The 17,835-nt window shown below is 34.6% G+C and overlaps 1 protein-coding gene across 5 annotated transcripts in view; it reads right to left on the bottom strand.

Annotated features, from left to right (window-relative positions):
* The window catches only part of STK3 (serine/threonine kinase 3), a 540,259-nt gene that overhangs the window by 521,215 nt on the left and 1,209 nt on the right, over positions 1 to 17,835 (bottom strand). For 4 of the 5 annotated variants that reach the window (XR_008917553.1, XM_056823275.1, XM_056823279.1 and 1 more), the window contains exon 2: positions 7,514 to 7,601. The exons of the other annotated variant lie outside the window; for it this stretch is intronic. The gene's annotated coding sequence lies outside the window, so the exon portion shown is untranslated. The remainder of the gene's footprint in view (positions 1 to 7,513; positions 7,602 to 17,835) is intronic. 5 annotated transcript variants of the gene reach the window in all.

Here is a 17,835-nt window from a genome sequence, read left to right as displayed (position 1 = left end):
TTTTCTGCAACATATTCTTCTCTCCTCCAACCTCCTGACATAGGCTGGGATCCTCCTCTACCTCTTCCTATCTTTTTTCTTCCTTGAAGTACTTCTTATTTAAAAAAACAAACTCATTTTCCTTGGAGAGTAGAGATGGCCTCTTTCCTAAAGCATTTTCAATTTTTGTTCTAAGAGGGGGGGGAAATCAAATCAAACTTTGTGCCCATAAAGGTGTTTCTTGGTACTGATGAAAACACAAACATTGAATGCCCTCTGCAGGTCACTGAAAAATTCTCTTTACCCTTCATACTAGCTCGAAGATTATTATGAGACTTGTTCTGACTAAGCCTGGAAGGAAGGATTTGGTCTTGTGGGTGAAAGTTGCAGGGATGTGATTCAGTACAAAAAAAATGTTTAAATAACAACACAGCCTCACGGTAAATGCAGTCCAACTTCTACCTGGACAGAATACTTCAAACTCAAGATTTTCAAATGGAAGCCTGATGACCATGTGTTAAAGATATTGTAGAAGAGATTTTGGTTTAAGTACAGTGGATGAACTTAAGAGTACACAGAGAATGATTGCTGAGGTTCTTCCAATCTTGAGATTCTGTGATTCTAATAAAATACAGATTACCGGACCATGGAAGTGAAAGGTCATCTAGTCCAACCCTTTCATTTTACAGATGAGGAAACTGAGGTCTGGACTGTTAAGAGACTTGCCCAATATCACATAGCTAATATCAGAGATAAAATTAAACCCATATCCTCTGACTCCAAGGTCACTACTAAACAGAAATTTTATTTTAACCCAAAGAGGCAAATGTTCCTAAATAATACATATGAACAGAGATTCTACTTTTTTAATACTAACCCCTAAAAATTTAGCCAGGTATTAATTCATGTAAAGAGGAAAAGATTGAATAATAATTCATCAGAATTGGTACTCTCAGGTAATAGACTTCTAGAACCCAGAAGTTATGAAATTATGGTAGACCTTGAGAAAGATTCATAGAACCTTAGCTGACTCATGCATGAATAATTAAAAAATTATTACCATCCCAAAGTGAAATGGAATACTTAAATGGAAAAATATGGTTCCACGTCATTATATGGCTGCAATTAGGAACTAGATGTTTATGCTGGAGTTATTTGTTGTTTTAACCTGAACCTTTTGTCTTAGTATCAGTTCTAAGACAGAAGAATGGAAAGAGCTAGCCATTCAGGGTTAAGTGACTTGCCTAGGGTCACATAGCTAGCAAAGTGTCTGACACCATATTTGAAACCAGGTCCTCCCAACTCCAGGCCTGGCACTCCACTATACATCAGGGGTATTGTAAAGGAGATTTTTATTCAGGAACAGAATGGATTAGATCTGAGGACCAAAGTTCCAATCTGAGCTTTGCAATTTACTACCAAGGTGATCTTGAGCTAAATAGTCTCTGAGGTCCCTTACAACCTAAATCTATAATCATATGATTTCTAAGATCTCTTCCACCCCAAAGTATGCTAATTTGTGATTGTGAATTGCCATAGATCAGAGGTTCTTAAACATTTTTGTGCCATGGGACCCCTTTGACTGGTTGGTGAAGGTTATGAACTCCTCAGAACCATATTTTTAAATGATACATAAAATAAAACACATAAGAGTACAAAGAAAACTATTGCAACACTGTAATATGTTATTCAAATACTTTTTTAAACATGTTTACTGACCCTAATTTGACAACCCTTGCCCTAGAGACCCTAAACTATTCCCAAAATATCTCTCTAACTTTCAGGTTTGTAGTAATAAAAATTCCACCAGTGGTTCGTCCTTTTGGGCTTTAAAGGCCACAGTCTTTAAGAGGCCCCTATTAGAGTCACCTTAAAAAATATTAAGCTAAAGTAACTAGAGGAATACTATCAAACTTATAAAGAAGTTAGTACCTGTACCTCACAAATTATTTTCAAAACTTAAAAAGAATCCATCTAAAACCCCAAACAAGTATCATATGTATTGGAAATGCTCTAGAACCTTTCCCAATAAATATGGGAATGAAGCAAAAGTACTCATTCTCTCTATTATTATTTGATATATTTCTGGAAACATTAGCAGGAATAATAAGACAAGAGTAAAATATTAAAGGCATTAGTATAGGTAAAACTATCCCTGTTTGTTGATATATCAGTATGCTTGAAAAAAAACCTTACCGGCAAAGATGCTAATTGAGACTATTAATAGCTTCAGCAAAGTTGCAGGCTACAAAATAATTCCTAAAAAATCAACAGCATTTCTATATAATAACAAAAACCCAAGAGGCAATAATAGACAGAGAAACTCCATTCCCAATAACTACAAAATGCATAAAATATCTAGGGATTGACCTACTACGCATACAAAAGACATATTCAAAGTACTTCTTAAGGAAGAAAAAAACTTAAATAGCTTGAAGAAATATCCAGTTCTCATGATTGGCTATGCCAATGTAATAAATGTGACAATAATATGAAAATGAATTTACATATTTAATGCTATTTTGATCAGTTAACAAGAAGATTCTTTATAGAACTTGATAAAATAATAAAAAATCCACTTGGAAAAACAAAAGATCTAGAACATCAAGAGAAATGATGAAAAGAAGTAGGGATGAAGGGGAACTAGCACTTCCAAACCTCAAATTACATTATAAAGTGACATTTATTAAAATTATTTCTTTTGGTCAAAGAATAGAGTTCAAGGGAACAGACTAGACAAAGGAAAATAAGAAAGAAGAGAACTCAACTCAGTATTTGATGAAGTGGAGATCATAAATTAATTAGGGAAAAACTTATTTAGTAAAAAAAAAACTGCTAGAAAAACTGGAAAACAGACTAGCAAAAACTGGGTTTAGATCAGCACACCTTATGGCATATTCCACAATACAGTCTAAATGGCTTTATGTCCTTAACATTAAAGATCATATTTATAGCAAAATTAGAAGAAAAACAGATCATATACCTCTCACAGTTAGGTAAACAAATCCTTAATCAAGCAAAAGATAGAAATAACTATAGAAGATAAAAATAAATAATTCTACCTGAAACTGAAAAGTTTAGGCAGACAAAATTAATACATCTAAAATAAGAAAAAAAATGGTCAAATGGAAAAAAAATTGTATCAGATTCCTCTAACAAAAAAAATGATATTCAAAATGTACGGGCAGTTAGGGGGCACAATGGATATAGTGCTGGGCCTGGAGTCAAGAAGACTTATCTTCCTGAGATAAAAATGTGATCTCAGACACTTACTATCTGTGTGACTCTGGGTAAGTCATTCACCTTGTTTGTTTCATTGTCCTCATCTGTAAAATGAACTAAAGAAGGAAATGGCAAATCATTCCAATATCTCTGCTAAGAAAACTCAAAGTGGGTCATGAAGAGTGGAACATGACTCAAAATGACTGAACAACAACAAATCCAAGATGTATGAACAATTAATAAATACAATTATCAATATCCATGCATTTCATTTGCCTGACTTCAAGCATTTCTATGACTTTATCAGTATCTCATTTTCACTTTCACGTTGACAACTGATCCCATTTTCACAGTAAAGAAAAAAAAGAGCACACATTTATATCCACAAAAGAGTGGAAAGTATTCCTAAATGTGTTCATGATTCCACTCCAAAAGTGCTAAAGTTACCTCTCAAGTGCATCATGAGTAAACTGAAAAAGTGGGAAAATGGCTAAGTGTATGGGTAAATGAGTCTATGGTCAACCCCACTATATCATGGTAGTTCTGAGATCTGACTATCCTGCCTTCTTGGTTCTTGCTGTTCATTTTGTTCATTAGAACCCCTGCCCAAGCTCAGATCTGGGGGGATGAAAGAGTTTGGAGTAGGAAAGGACTCACTCTGAGACATGGTGCTTTTCATATGGGAACAGTTCAACCATCAAGCTAAAAGGGCATTCGAAATGGCAAGTTCTAACTTTTCCTTTTTTTATCTTGGGGTTCTTCAGACATTGCTATCCCTAACCCATCCTATGCCATCCTATATTGCCTCTTTTATTCCCTGTATTTTCTGGGTTATTTCATGGTGATTATGTTAGGAAAAGTGAATATTATCAGAATTAATGTTTTGTTTTAAAGAAATGCTTGATACAAAGCTCCAAAATAATTCCAAAAGGCTTATGATGACAAATGCTATCCACCTCCATAGAAAGAAGTGATGGAGTCTGCATGCATACTATTTTTTTTTCTCTTTCCACCATTTTTTCTTTCACAACATAACTAACATGGAAATATATTTTGCATGACTGCACATATATAACCTATGTCAAATTGCTTGCCTTCTCAGTGATAATGAAAGAAGAGAATTTGGAGCTCAACATTTTAAAGAAAGAATGTTCAAAATTGTTTTACATGTAATTGAAAAAATATAACATTAAAATTTTTTTTAAAGGATTGCATGCAGAAGTGTATTTTCAGTGATCTCAAGCAAAAGATTAGTTTTTGGTGGTCACAGGAATCTAACCCTCAATTTCCCATAGGTTTAATGCATCAAGCTTTTGACTTTCACACCACTTTCTAAGAATTTTACCCCTATGGAAGTTGAGAATTGACTGTATATATAAGACTAATTAATAGTCATTCCCCAGTAAATAAGTGGTCAGAGGAAATAAACAGTTCTCAAAAGAAGAATTGCAAAGTATTCATAATCACATGAAATAATGCTTAAATCACTAATACTAAGGGAAATGGAAGTCAAAACAGGACTAAAGTTTTACCTCTCCCCCTGAAAGTTGGCAAAAATGATCCCCAAAATAGCAAGTCAATATTGGAGCAGTTGTGGAATGGTAGGCATACTAATTCATTGTTGGGGGAGTTATGAAATGGTATAACTAGTTTGGAAAGCAATTTGGATTTATACATATAAAGTGACTAAAATTTCCACATCCTATGAGCCAGAGACTCCATTACTAGGCTTTTACCTCCAAGGAAACCATTGTTAAGAGGTCCTCAAATATACCAAAATATTTATAGCATCACTGTTTATGATAGCAAAGAATTAGAAACAAAGCAGATGCCCATCAATCGAGGAATGACTAAATGAATACTGTAATGAAATAATACTGTACTGTAAGAAATGATGTATGTGATGAATACAGAAAATTGAAACCAGATAGCACCATGCCTCCAAAGCAGGTGCTGAGTGTTTATTGACTGATATAAACTAATGCAGAGTGGAGTGAGTAGACCCAGGAAAACAACATATACAATATCCAAAACTAATGTAAATGAAAAGAATAATTGTACACCAAACATTTTGAAGTGAGTGTAACAAAATTGTGTAGATCAAGCAGGACTCGAATGAAGATATAAGAGAAGATGGCACCAACTACTCTTTGTGGAGATGGGTGATTCACAGGTGTTTTCAGGTATATGTTTTCAGAATTTTTCACGTATCAATCAGTTATGCTGATTTCCCCCCTCCCTTCTTTTAAAAATACTATCTTGGGGGCAGTTAGGTGGCTCAATGGATTGAAAGTCAAACCTAGAGTTGGGAGGTCCTGGGTTCAAATATGGCTTTAGACACTTCCTAGCTGTGTGACCCTGGGCAAGTCACTTAACCCCCATTGCCTAGCCCTTACCACCCTTTTGCCTTGGAACCAATACACAGTATTGATTCTAAAATGGAAGATAAAGGTTTTTTTTAAAAATACTATCTTTTATGAGATGGCTTTCTGGGATAAGGGATTAAGAAAGAGGGATAGTTGATAAAACTATAATGACATTAAGAAACAGAAAACATCAATTAAAACAAATTTTTAAAAATAATATACTGTGGTTAAAATGTTATTCCCCAATTGTGCTGATTATTATTTTGTCAATATCAAGGATTTCCTGCCTATTCAATGTAATGATGAAATGATTTTACCAACAAAACATTTGATATTAATTTAATGGATAATTATTTATACATCCATGTGTGTGTACATATATATTACACACACCTCATCCCACATGAGTCTTTTCTTTTAACAAAAATTTTAAAAAGAGAAGTAGGAAAGGAGTTCAGCAAAACTAACCAATACATCAACCAAGTCTTATAGTGTATGCAGTGTTCCATACCCACAGTCCCCCATCTCTGCAAAGAAGCAAGAGTAGCACATTTTATCATGTCTTACCAAATTCAGGTTTGATCATTATTAGTACAGACTTTAGCTTCTATGGGTTATTTTTTCTTTTCTTTTTAAATAATATTTACATTTTCACTAATTACACAAAAAATTTTTTTAACTTTTATTTTTAAAAATGTTGCGTTCCAAATTCTCTCCGTCCTTCTCATTCCCCTCCCTGAGATGGTAAGCAGTCCAACATAGGAAAATAAAACATTTTTTTAAAGTTCCTTATTAAAATACAAAAACCCTTTGGAGGAGTAATGGCTTACGGCACTATTGACTAACTCCCAAAGGGTTATATTAGTTTATAGATAGTATCAAGACCTTTAAGGAAAGGACTCTGAAGAGGGACATGGGGAGTTTGATGAAGGAAAAAAAAGGAGAGGTGAGAGCCAGTAACACACTATACTCTTTAATTTTGCCAGGACAAACCTAGTACCCCTTTTAGCTCCTGAAGAGAGCCCAAGATATAGGAAAAATTGTATTTTAGAGCCTAATGTCACTTTAGTTTAGATGTCTATGCATTTAACATTTAAATATTTAATGAATAATAATTTAAAATTTCCATTTAAATACTTTGGAGTATAGCATAGCCCCTTTTGTCATTTTGCCAATCTGATGCTATAAAGGCAAGGCAATAAGGAATACAGTGGATAGAATGTTGACCTTGAGTCAGGAAGACTCAAATACCTCAGTTCAAATCCTGATTCAGACAGTTATTAGCTGTGTAATCCTAGACAAGTCACTTAATCCTGTTTGCCTCAGTTTCCTCATTTGTCAAATGAGCTGGAAAAGGAAATGGCAAACCACTTCAGTATCTTTCTCAAGAAAAGCCCAAATGGCATCATAAAGAATTAGACACAATTGAAAAACAATGAATCCTGTTATTACGGGGAAAGCAGCCTAATAGCAATAGAGTATTCTTCTTGGAGCCAGGAGAATTTGGGGGAATTCTTGGCCTAAACATTTAAATGATGTGATCCCCCCCCAACCAACAAGTTTTTTTAACTCTAGTTTCCTGGTCTGAACAAAAGGAATAATTATTGTCACACTACTACTTCTGAGTTGCTGTAAGGAAAGCATTTTACAAACCTTTAAGTGTTATAATAATATTGGCATGAAGGAATCTGGACCTATTAATTCATCTGTGAAGAGAACTTCTTCTGGCTTGGAAGTTGCAGGTCACTAAAGATTAATCATGTGCATTTAGTCTTAGAGAGCTTCTTTGGTCACTGAACCCTGGATTTGACTTGCCCACGGTCATACAGCTATTAGGAGGACTTGAACCCAGATCTTCCTGAGTTCAAGATTTAAATCAAGAATATAGCATATAACTGAATGACAACAATGGTCTTAGAGAAAATTTCAAAGTAAGCGAAGTTTACATTTTTCTCTTCTGTTAGTTCTCCATCTTCTCCAGATGAACAGGATACTTGCGTGTCTACAGGTCCTCAATATTGAAGAGGAGATGACCTAGAAATGAACCCATAAAGTATTCATACTTTAAAGGTATGAGTTTATATCAAGCAACAGCATGGACTACTGGGTAGAGAGCTGGTCTTGAAATCTGGAAGCCCTGAATTTAAGTCCTAGCTTGGCCACATACTGCATGTGTGACCCTGAGCAAGTCATAACCCCTCAATGCTCTAGGAAAATCTCTAAGACTCTAAGTTGCCCCTGCATTGGTAGGGGGAGCTCCCTTATGCAACTGGAATCCCAAGTCTAGGTCCTGTCCTTGGTATTTATAGATGTGTCCCCTTCCAGAGAAATTTGAATTCTCAAAATTGGGCACAGTGATACCAATGCTGAATTTCAAAGAATGGATCAAATGTTGACATTTCAGATATCTCAGCAGCTAGTGGGGAGATATTTTGCAACTACCAGGCTGCCCTTCTGCCCCTCCAATCACACCCTGAAAGATAAGCCACCAAAACTCTACAGACCCAGTGGCACTAAGTGTCCATCATGCTGGACCTTGGAGGATGTTGCTGCTATTCAATTTGGCTTCTTTTTTTTTTTTTGGGTCTTGTGAACCTTGGGATGTACACTAAAGATTACAGGTTTAAAGCCAGATGAGAGCCCAGAGACCCTTTGGTTCAACTCCTTCAATTTACAGATAAGCCAAGGTCATGCAGGTAAGTAAGCAGAACAGTCAGAACTGTTGGGTACCATATTCAGAAAAGCAAAAAGGATATTCCTGGACATTTGAAGAACAGCATTTTGCTGTCTTCTGTTATGCTATGTGTACTCAGAGGATATGGTGAGAACGGGAGGGTGGTAATAGAAACGAATTTACCAAACAAAGTTAGTGAAAGTCATGGGGACTACTCTGGTTGCCCAGTTAATAAAAACTCAGATAATCTCTTCCCAGTACTTCTGCTAATAGGTCTCTTTCTTAAAGGAAATGGTTTATAAAATGAGTTCACTTGCCTAACTTCCTTATCTTTTTCTATTTCCTTTGGCTCTTTTTCCTCCTTTTTTTCTCTTGCATGTTTAAAGATTCAGAAAAACAATTAAAAAAAACACTATTAGTAGTGCTTTTCAATTAGAGTTTATTTTTGTTATTTTGCTTAAATTTCCTTACATTTTTATGCTAGATACTACTGTGGATTGCTTATTATCCTCAGAATCTTAAAAGGGATTATTAACATACTTGTGGCTTTTTCCCTTTAAAATAAATCCCATCTTACTTGGAATTTATATTTCCTCAAGGAAAGCTTTTTCCAGATATGCATAATGGTATTTTGCATAATAAATATTTTAATCAAATATGTGATCAAAATATTTTCCATTTCAGTTCTTTTATTTATTTAATGGATTCATGTTACACAGACTTTTTGGGAAGGAGACAAATTTGAAATAAAAGCAATGAAAAATGAGACAATAATTTCTTGGTCTTTTGGCTTATGAAATTTTAATCTATTTATATAGGGCATGGCATAGCATTGTAGCTTAAGAACTAATTCTTAATAGCATATGATTGTTTTTAAAGTATACTTAAAGTGAAATCTCCTCACAAATCCTTTTGAAGGGTTAAAGTCATATTCTGCAGATGTGATTTAGTTTCTAATAGGCTCAGAGGCAGAGCTATAAGAGACCCTAAAGGCCATCTAGTCTAGCTTTTTCCTTTTCCAGATGAGGAAATGGAGGAACAGAGAGCTTAAACCACTTGCTGAAAGTCCCACAGAAAGTAAGCTTCAGAGATGGGATGTGAACCCAAGTCCTTTGTCTCTAAAGCCAGTGTTCTTTCTACTGACCACAAATTACCTGCTTATCTTTCTACACACTTCCCTTCTGAAGCCAAGTGTTCTTACTTATCTCTATTTGCAAACCCAAGTCAAATAAAATTTAGAGGAAAGCTCCTGCCTTTATTAGGAAAATATAAAAATATGGGACTAAGCAAAAAAGTTGCCTCAAAGTTAAGTTCTTTTTTTTTCTTCCCTTTTCCCCTTTTTCTTCCTTTCCCTCCTTCCTTTCTCTCCTCCATCAGTTGCTATCTCTTCTAGGCTAGGAGTGCCATTCATAGTCCCAATCTCCCTGTTGATCAATATGAAATCCTTTATATGCTCCATTTCTAACCTGGATTGGGTCACCAAACTTTGGGCAATCTGATGGCCCTCTGCTCCCAGATTCTCAACAAATATGATGCCAGATTTAGGGCTACCATCCAGTTGGCTTTGACCAACTGCAGCTCACAACTCTCAAGAAATTCTCCCAGCTTTAGTCTTCTCCATTATTAGTAATTACAGGAGTGTACCACCACACCCAGTGTCAAGCTCTTTTCTTAGGACAAGTACTCCCATACCTCTTGTTCAAATTTCTTGAATGGCTGTTAGCTCAGTTATTCAGATTCTACCTAAATTCCTGAACTTTCTTGCCCAAATTTTTTGACTGAGTCCTTGGTCCCATGTTGATCCTTCTTAATCTGTTCCTGTTCACCCTATCTTCTGGATTATAACTACTCATCTGATCAATCACCAATATAAAGTTGTTCCTCTTTCCTGATTAACACTAGCACATTTCTTCCCCATCCTCATTATTTTGGCAACTGGCTAAACTGTGCATCTTGCAAGATGAGTAGGACATTTTGGAAATGCATATGGTCTTGTCTTCATAGCTACCTCCACTAGTAGCAGATTTTCCTCATGTATAGTAGCTGCAATCTGGGTTCCTACTTCTCCAATGTCTTTGTAGTTGCATTGAGGATGGGGCTTCTGTGCATTGCTGATATAATTTTCTTTGTTAAGACTTCTTTTTCTCTTAAATTCTCATGGCTTATTCTTTATACTTCTATCCTTTATTTCCATATCTTCTTCCTTTTTATTTTTTTTGGAGGGGATTTATCTCATCCCTCTAACTTGTAAACTCATCAATATATCTTCAATATATCCTTGAGATATTGAAGACATGTTAATAGTAATGTGGCAATAATATAATGCTAACTATTTAATGAGGTATATTAGGTTCGGTCTTCAGAATGAAAAATCATAGAAGAAATATATTTGAGGATTAGGAAGAATGATTTTCAGTACAAAATGAAGATGCCTATTGGGAAAGCAGAGTCTCTTCCTGTCCCCTTCCCCCAAATTTTGATTAGAAAGGGTAGCTTGGAATGTGGAATGAGTTTCATTCACCAAAGTGTAAGGAGAGGCAAACTAAAGCACAGGCCACTATTTACTAAAGAGAAGACAGAACTGCTCAGCTGTTCTTTTTGATTGTTTTCTCTACCAAAGATCATTATCTTTGTCTTAGAAAGGACAGAACAAAAGTGACTAAGCATGGAACTGATAATAAAACTAAGTAGTGTGATAGGAAAACAGTAATTGACTGCCCCTATGAGTTCATGTCCTGGCCCCAGAAGCTTAGGGTACTAAGGGACATAGCAGTTATCATTTTAAAGCCAGTGTCAGTAATCTTCAAAAGATCCTGGAGAATTAGAGAAGTTCTAAATGTTTTTTTTTTAAAGAGTAGGGGGACATAATGGATTCTGCAATGCACAATCCCATGAACTTAACTTCAGTTCTTAGAAAAACTAAAATGTGATGGACTGTAAACATTTAGAATAGGAAGCATAGATCACAAAGAACCAGGATGGTTTCATCAAGAACACAGACATACCAGGCTAAATTGACTTCCTTTTTTTGATGGGATTACTAAACCGATAGAAGACTGTTGTAGATATAGTCTTTCTTCTTATTGCTGTTCAGTTGTTTTACTCATGTACAAAAATAATTTTTCATTCTGTACTTAGACAGCAATAAAATATTTCAGCAAACAGCAAAATAAAAAGAGATTTATATGTAAAATTGTGAATTTCCATATTATCTTGATTTTTTGAGGCAAGAACTTTTCCACAACTTATATCCTATTGAGGAGGTGCCTGCCCCTCCCAGTCATCAACCATATTGAACACAGCCTCTAGTCATACAAAGGGATGTTTAGCAGGTTGAGTAATGAGTTGAGAATATAACAAAGGGCCAGAGAAACAGGTCCATCTTTATTGGCACAGGCTGCCCTGCTAAAGTTGTCTTAAATTCTCATTTTCAAATCTAACCAGGATGTGCTCCTCTATCTCAAAATGTATCTTAACCAATAGAATTCATGAATGTACTCAAGGGATAGCTCAGCCCACAACTAACTAATAATCATTAAGAAACTGCAGTATCCACACAGATTCAAGGTAAAAGGCTGGAGAAGAATTTATGCATCATCTAAAGTAAAAAAAGGAAGAAGTAGCAATCATGATACCAGACAAAGCTAAAGTAGAAATTGATTTGATTAAAAGAGAAAAGGGAGGAAATTACATTTTGCTAAAGGGTACTATAAATAATGAAGTAATATCATTACTAAACATTTATGCACCAAATGGCATAACATCTAGATTTCTAAAGGAAAAATTAAAGGAGCTCAAGGAGGATATAGATAGTAATGCCATATTAGTGGGGGATCTCAACCTTCCACTTTCAGAACTAGATAAATTGAATTTAAAATGAATAAGAAAGAACTAAAGGAAGTAAAAATTAGAGTTAACAGATATCTGGAGGAAACTGAGCAGGGATAAAAAGGAATATACCTTCTTCTCATCAGTACACGGTGCATATACAAAGATGGACCATGTACTAGGGCATAGAAATATTGCAAAAAAAGGCAGAAAAGCAGAAATAATAAATGCAACTTTTCCAGATCATAATGCAATAAAAATTATAATAAAGGCCCATGGAAATGCAAATTTAAAACTAATCAGAAATTAAATAATCTAATTCTTCAAAACTGGTGGGCCAACAAAGAAATCATAGCAATAATTACAGACTTCATTAAAGAGGATGACAATGAAGAGACAACATATCACAACCTTTGGGATATAGCCAAAGCAGAACTCAGGGAAATTTATATCTCTGAGTACCTAAAGCAACAAAAACAATGAATTGGGTTTGCAAATTTAAAAATTAGAAAAAGAACAAATTTAAACGCCCCAGATAAAAACTAAATTGAAAATCCAAAAAAATTAAAGGAGAACTTAATTAAATTGAAAGTAAAAGGACTATTGAATTAATAAAGAAGACTAGGAGCTGGTACAAATTTTTACAAATAAAATAGATAAAGTACTGGTTAATATAATAAAAAAGAAAGAGAAGCAAATTAAAAGTATCAAAGATGAAAAGGGTGATCTCACCTCAAATGAAAAGGAAATTAAGGTAATTATTAAGAACTATTTTGTTCAATTATATGGCAATAAATATGACAGTCTAGGTAAAGTGGGAAAATATTTACAAAAATATAAATTGCCTAAACTAACAAAAGAGGAAATAAAATACTTAAATAATTCCATCTCAGAAAAATAAATTGGACAAGTCATCAAGGAACTTTCTAAGAAAAAATCTCCAGTGCTAGATGGCTTCACAAGTGAATTATATCAAACATTGAAAGAACAACTAATCCTAATATTATACAAATTATTTGATGAAATAAGCAAAGAAGGAGTCTTATCAAATTCTTTTTATGATACAAATATGGTATTGATTCCAAAACCAGGCAGACCAAAAACAGAGAAAGAAAACTATAGACCAATCTTCTTAATGAATATATATGCAAAAAATCTTAAATAAAATACTAGCAAAAAGACTACAGCAAGTTATCACAAGGATTATTCCCTATGATCAGGTGGGATTTATACCAGGAATGCAAGGATGGTTTAATATTAGGAAAATCATCCACATAATTGACCATATCAATAATCATGCCAACAGAAATCACATGATTATCTCAATAGATGCAGAAAAAGCCTTTGACAAAATACAATACCCATTCCTTTTTAAAACACTAGAAAGTATAGTAATAGATGGGCCATTCTTCAAATTAATAAACTGTATATATTTAATAATATATAATATATTAATATATTTCATATGTGTAATATATATAATATAATAAACAGTATATATCTAAAACCATCAGCAAACATCATCTGCAATGGGAATAAGCTAGAAGCCTTCTGAATAAGATCAGGAGTGAAGCAAGGATGCCCATTATCACCTCTATTATTTAATATTGTACTAGAAACACTAGCAGTAGCAACTAGAGAAGAAAAAGAAATTGAAGGGATTAAAGTAAGCAATGAAGAAATTAAACAATCACTCTTTGCAGATGATGTAATGGTATACTTAAAAAATGCAAGAAAATCAACTAAAAGGTAGTAGAAATAATTAATAACTTTAGCAAAGTTGCAGGGTACAAGAGAAACCCACATAAATCATCAGCATTTCTGTATATTTCCAACAAAACTCAGCAACAAAGTTGGAAAGAGAAACCCCATTTAAAATCACTCAAGACAATATAAAATATTTGGGAATCTATTTACCAAGACAAACACAGGAATTATATGAACACAACCACAAAACACATTTCAAACAATTAAAACTATATCTAAATAATTGGAAAAACATTAATTATTCATGGATAGGAAGAGCTAACATAAGAAAAATTATAATCCTACCCAAATTAATCTACTTATTCAGTGGCATACCTATCAAACTACCAAAAAACTTTTTTATAGAATTGGGAAAAATTATAACAAAGTTCATCTGTTAGAACAAAAGATCAAGAATATCATGGGAACTAATGAAAAAAAAAGTAAAGGATGGAGGCCTAGCAGTATCAGATCTTGAACTGTAGTATAAGGCAGTGGTCATCAAAACAATATGGTACTGGCTAAATGACAGAAGGGAGGATCAGTGGAATAGACTTGGGGTAAATGACCTCAGCAAGCTAGTATTTGATAAACTCAAAGATCCCAGCTTCTGGGACAATAACTCTAATTGACAAAAACTGCTGAGAAAATTGGAAAACAGTATGGGAAAATTATATTTATATTCTTACACCCTATACCAAGATAAATTCAAAATGGGTAAACGACTTAAATATAAAAAGTAAAACCATAAATAAGTTAGGTGAACATAGAGAATAGTATACCTGTCAGATATGTGGGAAAGGAAGGAATTGTAAAAACAAGCAAGAGATAGAGAACATTACAAAATATAAAATGAATGACTTTGATGATGTAAAAGTAAACAATTTTTGTACCAACAAAACCAACACAATCAAAATTAGAAGGAGCAACAAATTGGGAGAATATTTTTATAACAAAACTCTCTGACAAAGGTTTAATTTCCCAAATATATAAGGAACTAAGTCAAATTTACAAAAAAAAATCAAGCCATTCCCCAACTGACAAATGGTCAAGGGGCATGAAGAGGCAGTTTTCACATGAAGAAATCAAAATTATCAATAAGCACATGAAAAAGTGTTCTAAATTCATCTTGATTAGAAAAATGCATGTTAAAACAACTCTTAGATACCATTTTATACCTAGCAGATTGGCCAATATGGCAGCAAAGAAAAGTGATAAATGTTGGAGGGGATGTGGCAAAATTGGGACACTAATGCACTGCTGGTAGAGTAGTGAATTGGTCTAACCTTTCTGGAGGGCAATTTGGAATTTTGCACAAAGGGCTTTAAAAGAATGCCTGACTTTTGATCCAGCCATACCACTTCTGGATTTGATCCCCAAACAGTAATAGGGAAAAACACTTATACAAAAATATTCATAGCTGCACTCCATGTGGTGTCAAAAAATTAGAAAATGAGGGAGTATTCATCGATTGGGGAATGGCTGAACCAATTGTGGTATCTGATGGTGATAGAAAACTATTGTGCTGAAAGGAATAATAAACTGTAGGAATTCCATGTGAACTGGAAAGACTTCCAGGAACTGATGCAGAGCAAAAGGAGCAGAACCAGGAGAAAACTGTACACAGAGACTGATACACTGTGGCACAATTGAATGTAGTAGACTTTTCTACTAGCAGTAATGCAATGATCCAGGACAATTCTGAGGGACTTATGAGAAAGAATGCTATCCACATCCAGAGAAAAAACTGTGAGAGTAGAAACACAGAAGAAAAAGATATTAGAGTGATTTGCCATTTCCTTCTCTAGCTCATTTTACAGATATGGAACTGAGGAAACAGGATAAAGTGACTTGTTCAGGGTCATATAGGTAGTAAGTATCTAAGGCTTGACTTGAACACATCTTCCCTACAACAGGCTCAATACTCTATCCATTGCACCACCTAACTGCTATAACCTTTAGTCATAACTGAGGCTATGAGCCATCATACCCGGCTAAAAGACCAGGAATAAAAGATAGTCATAATATCTGAAAGCTAAGATTAAGTCCATTCTTTGAACTATGTATGTATGGCTCTGAATTATGCCAGACAATTAAATGATTCAAGGTAAGAAACTCCCTACACCTCTCACTTAATTCCTTTATGTGGATCTTGTGCTCCAGTAGGGTCTGCCCAAGAAATCCCAAGAGGAGTTGCATGGGTCTGAAACACCTTCATTTTCCTTTGCCCCTTAAATCTTCTGCTCTGGGTCTTCCATGGAACACAATTTGAACCAATTTCATTACCTGCATGCTAAACCTCATTATACATGTCTGTCAGTAATAAAAATAGGAACATTGTATAAAATGGAGGAGTCACAAATAAACAGAAGTTCTTCTGAAAAAAAAAAAAAACATCTGTAGATTTTAGTTGGCTGATACTAAATAAGAATCAGGAGTCTGATGTAGCAGCCAGAAAAGGCTGGTGCTATCCTGAGATGCACTAAGAGGAGCCTAGCTTCCAGGATTAGGGAGGCAAGAGTACCACTGTCTTTGGCCTTGGTCAGACCCCATTCTGAGTATTATATTAAGTTCTAGACATAAAAGTTTTAAAAGGACATTGTTAAGTGGGAGAGAGTCCAATGGAGGGCAACCAGGATAACAAAAGACTTTTAAATCCACAAGAGGATTGATTTAAGTTACTTAGAAAGTTTAGTCAGGGGAAAAGAAGACATAATAGCTAACTTCTGGTATTTGAAGAGCTATCACACAGGGATTAGACTTGTTCTATTTGTCTCCAGAAAGTGGAATCAGGAGCAAAGATGCAAAGATGCAAAGTTAGGTTTGAATTAAAGGAATCCAAAAATGGAATGGGATCTCTTGAGGGGCGGTGGGTTCTCCATTATTAGAGGTCTTCAAGTCAGGATGACTTTTATTAGTTGTTTGCAGTCATGTCTGATTCTTTATGACACAACTTGGGGTTTTCTTGGCAAAGATGATGGAGTGATTTGACATTTGCTTCTATAGCTCCTTTTATAGATGAAGAAACTGAGGCAAAAAAGGGTTATGTGACTTGCCCAGGACCACATAGCTGGTAATGTCTGAGACTAAATTTGAACTCAGGAAGGTGAGTTTTCCTGATTCCAAGCTAGGCATTCTATCTACTGACCCACCTAGCTGACCATTTGTTAGGTATGTTATAATGTGGATTCCTTTTCTGTGTGGATTGGACTAGATGGCTACTGAGGTTCCTTCAACTGTTCAATTCTGCAATTGACTGAACAGGTGAATAATTCTTTGAAAAATCCTTGTCTTGGTGTTGTATGTTGACTAGGGAAAAACCTTGCTGTCTTCCTACATTAGGAATGTTTGCCTTGAAATATTGATGATCTATTACTGTGCTGTTAAGATTATTCCCTTCACTGGCTCTGATTACAAACTCTCTATAAATTACTAGTTTTTTAGTATTCTTGGGGTTAAAAAAAACTACATCATTCTGCAGGCAAACTGCTGATAAGTCTCTCAGAACGTAGTTATACTAGCCCTTGGACAACAGATAAATGTCTAGTCATTGGACCACTATGAAAAAGTATTATTTTGATACTTTATCATAATGTTGGAATAGCCTTGGGTTGAAGGCTTGGCTGAAACAATTCAGCTCTGGCATATCCTGCCAAATATTTCCAAAATTGAAATGTTTCTTTTTTAAAGTAAGGAAATTATTTTATTAATGAGTTCTTAAAAATGCTTCTTTTAAAATAATTGTACTTTATTTATTTTAACAGTAATTTTAGTTCCTAATTGTATTTCTCCCTCCAACCCATCTCCTACCCATTGAGAAGGCAAGCAATATGATATCAATTATGTGAAGTCACGCAAAACATATTTCCATTTTAGCCATGTTGCAAAAAAAAAAAAAGAATAGAAAAAAGAACAAGTAGAAAAAGCATGCTTCAATTAGTATATAGGGCTCATCAGTTCTCTCTCTAGATGTGGATAGCATTTTTCCTCATGAGTCCTTTGGAATTATCTTGGATCATT

Source organism: Monodelphis domestica, chromosome 3, assembly GCF_027887165.1.
Source record: "Monodelphis domestica isolate mMonDom1 chromosome 3, mMonDom1.pri, whole genome shotgun sequence".
Classification (NCBI taxonomy): Eukaryota; Metazoa; Chordata; class Mammalia; order Didelphimorphia; family Didelphidae; genus Monodelphis; species Monodelphis domestica.
The sequence above is the reverse complement of the archived record's forward strand: the minus strand, read 5'-3'. Positions and strand labels throughout refer to the sequence as shown.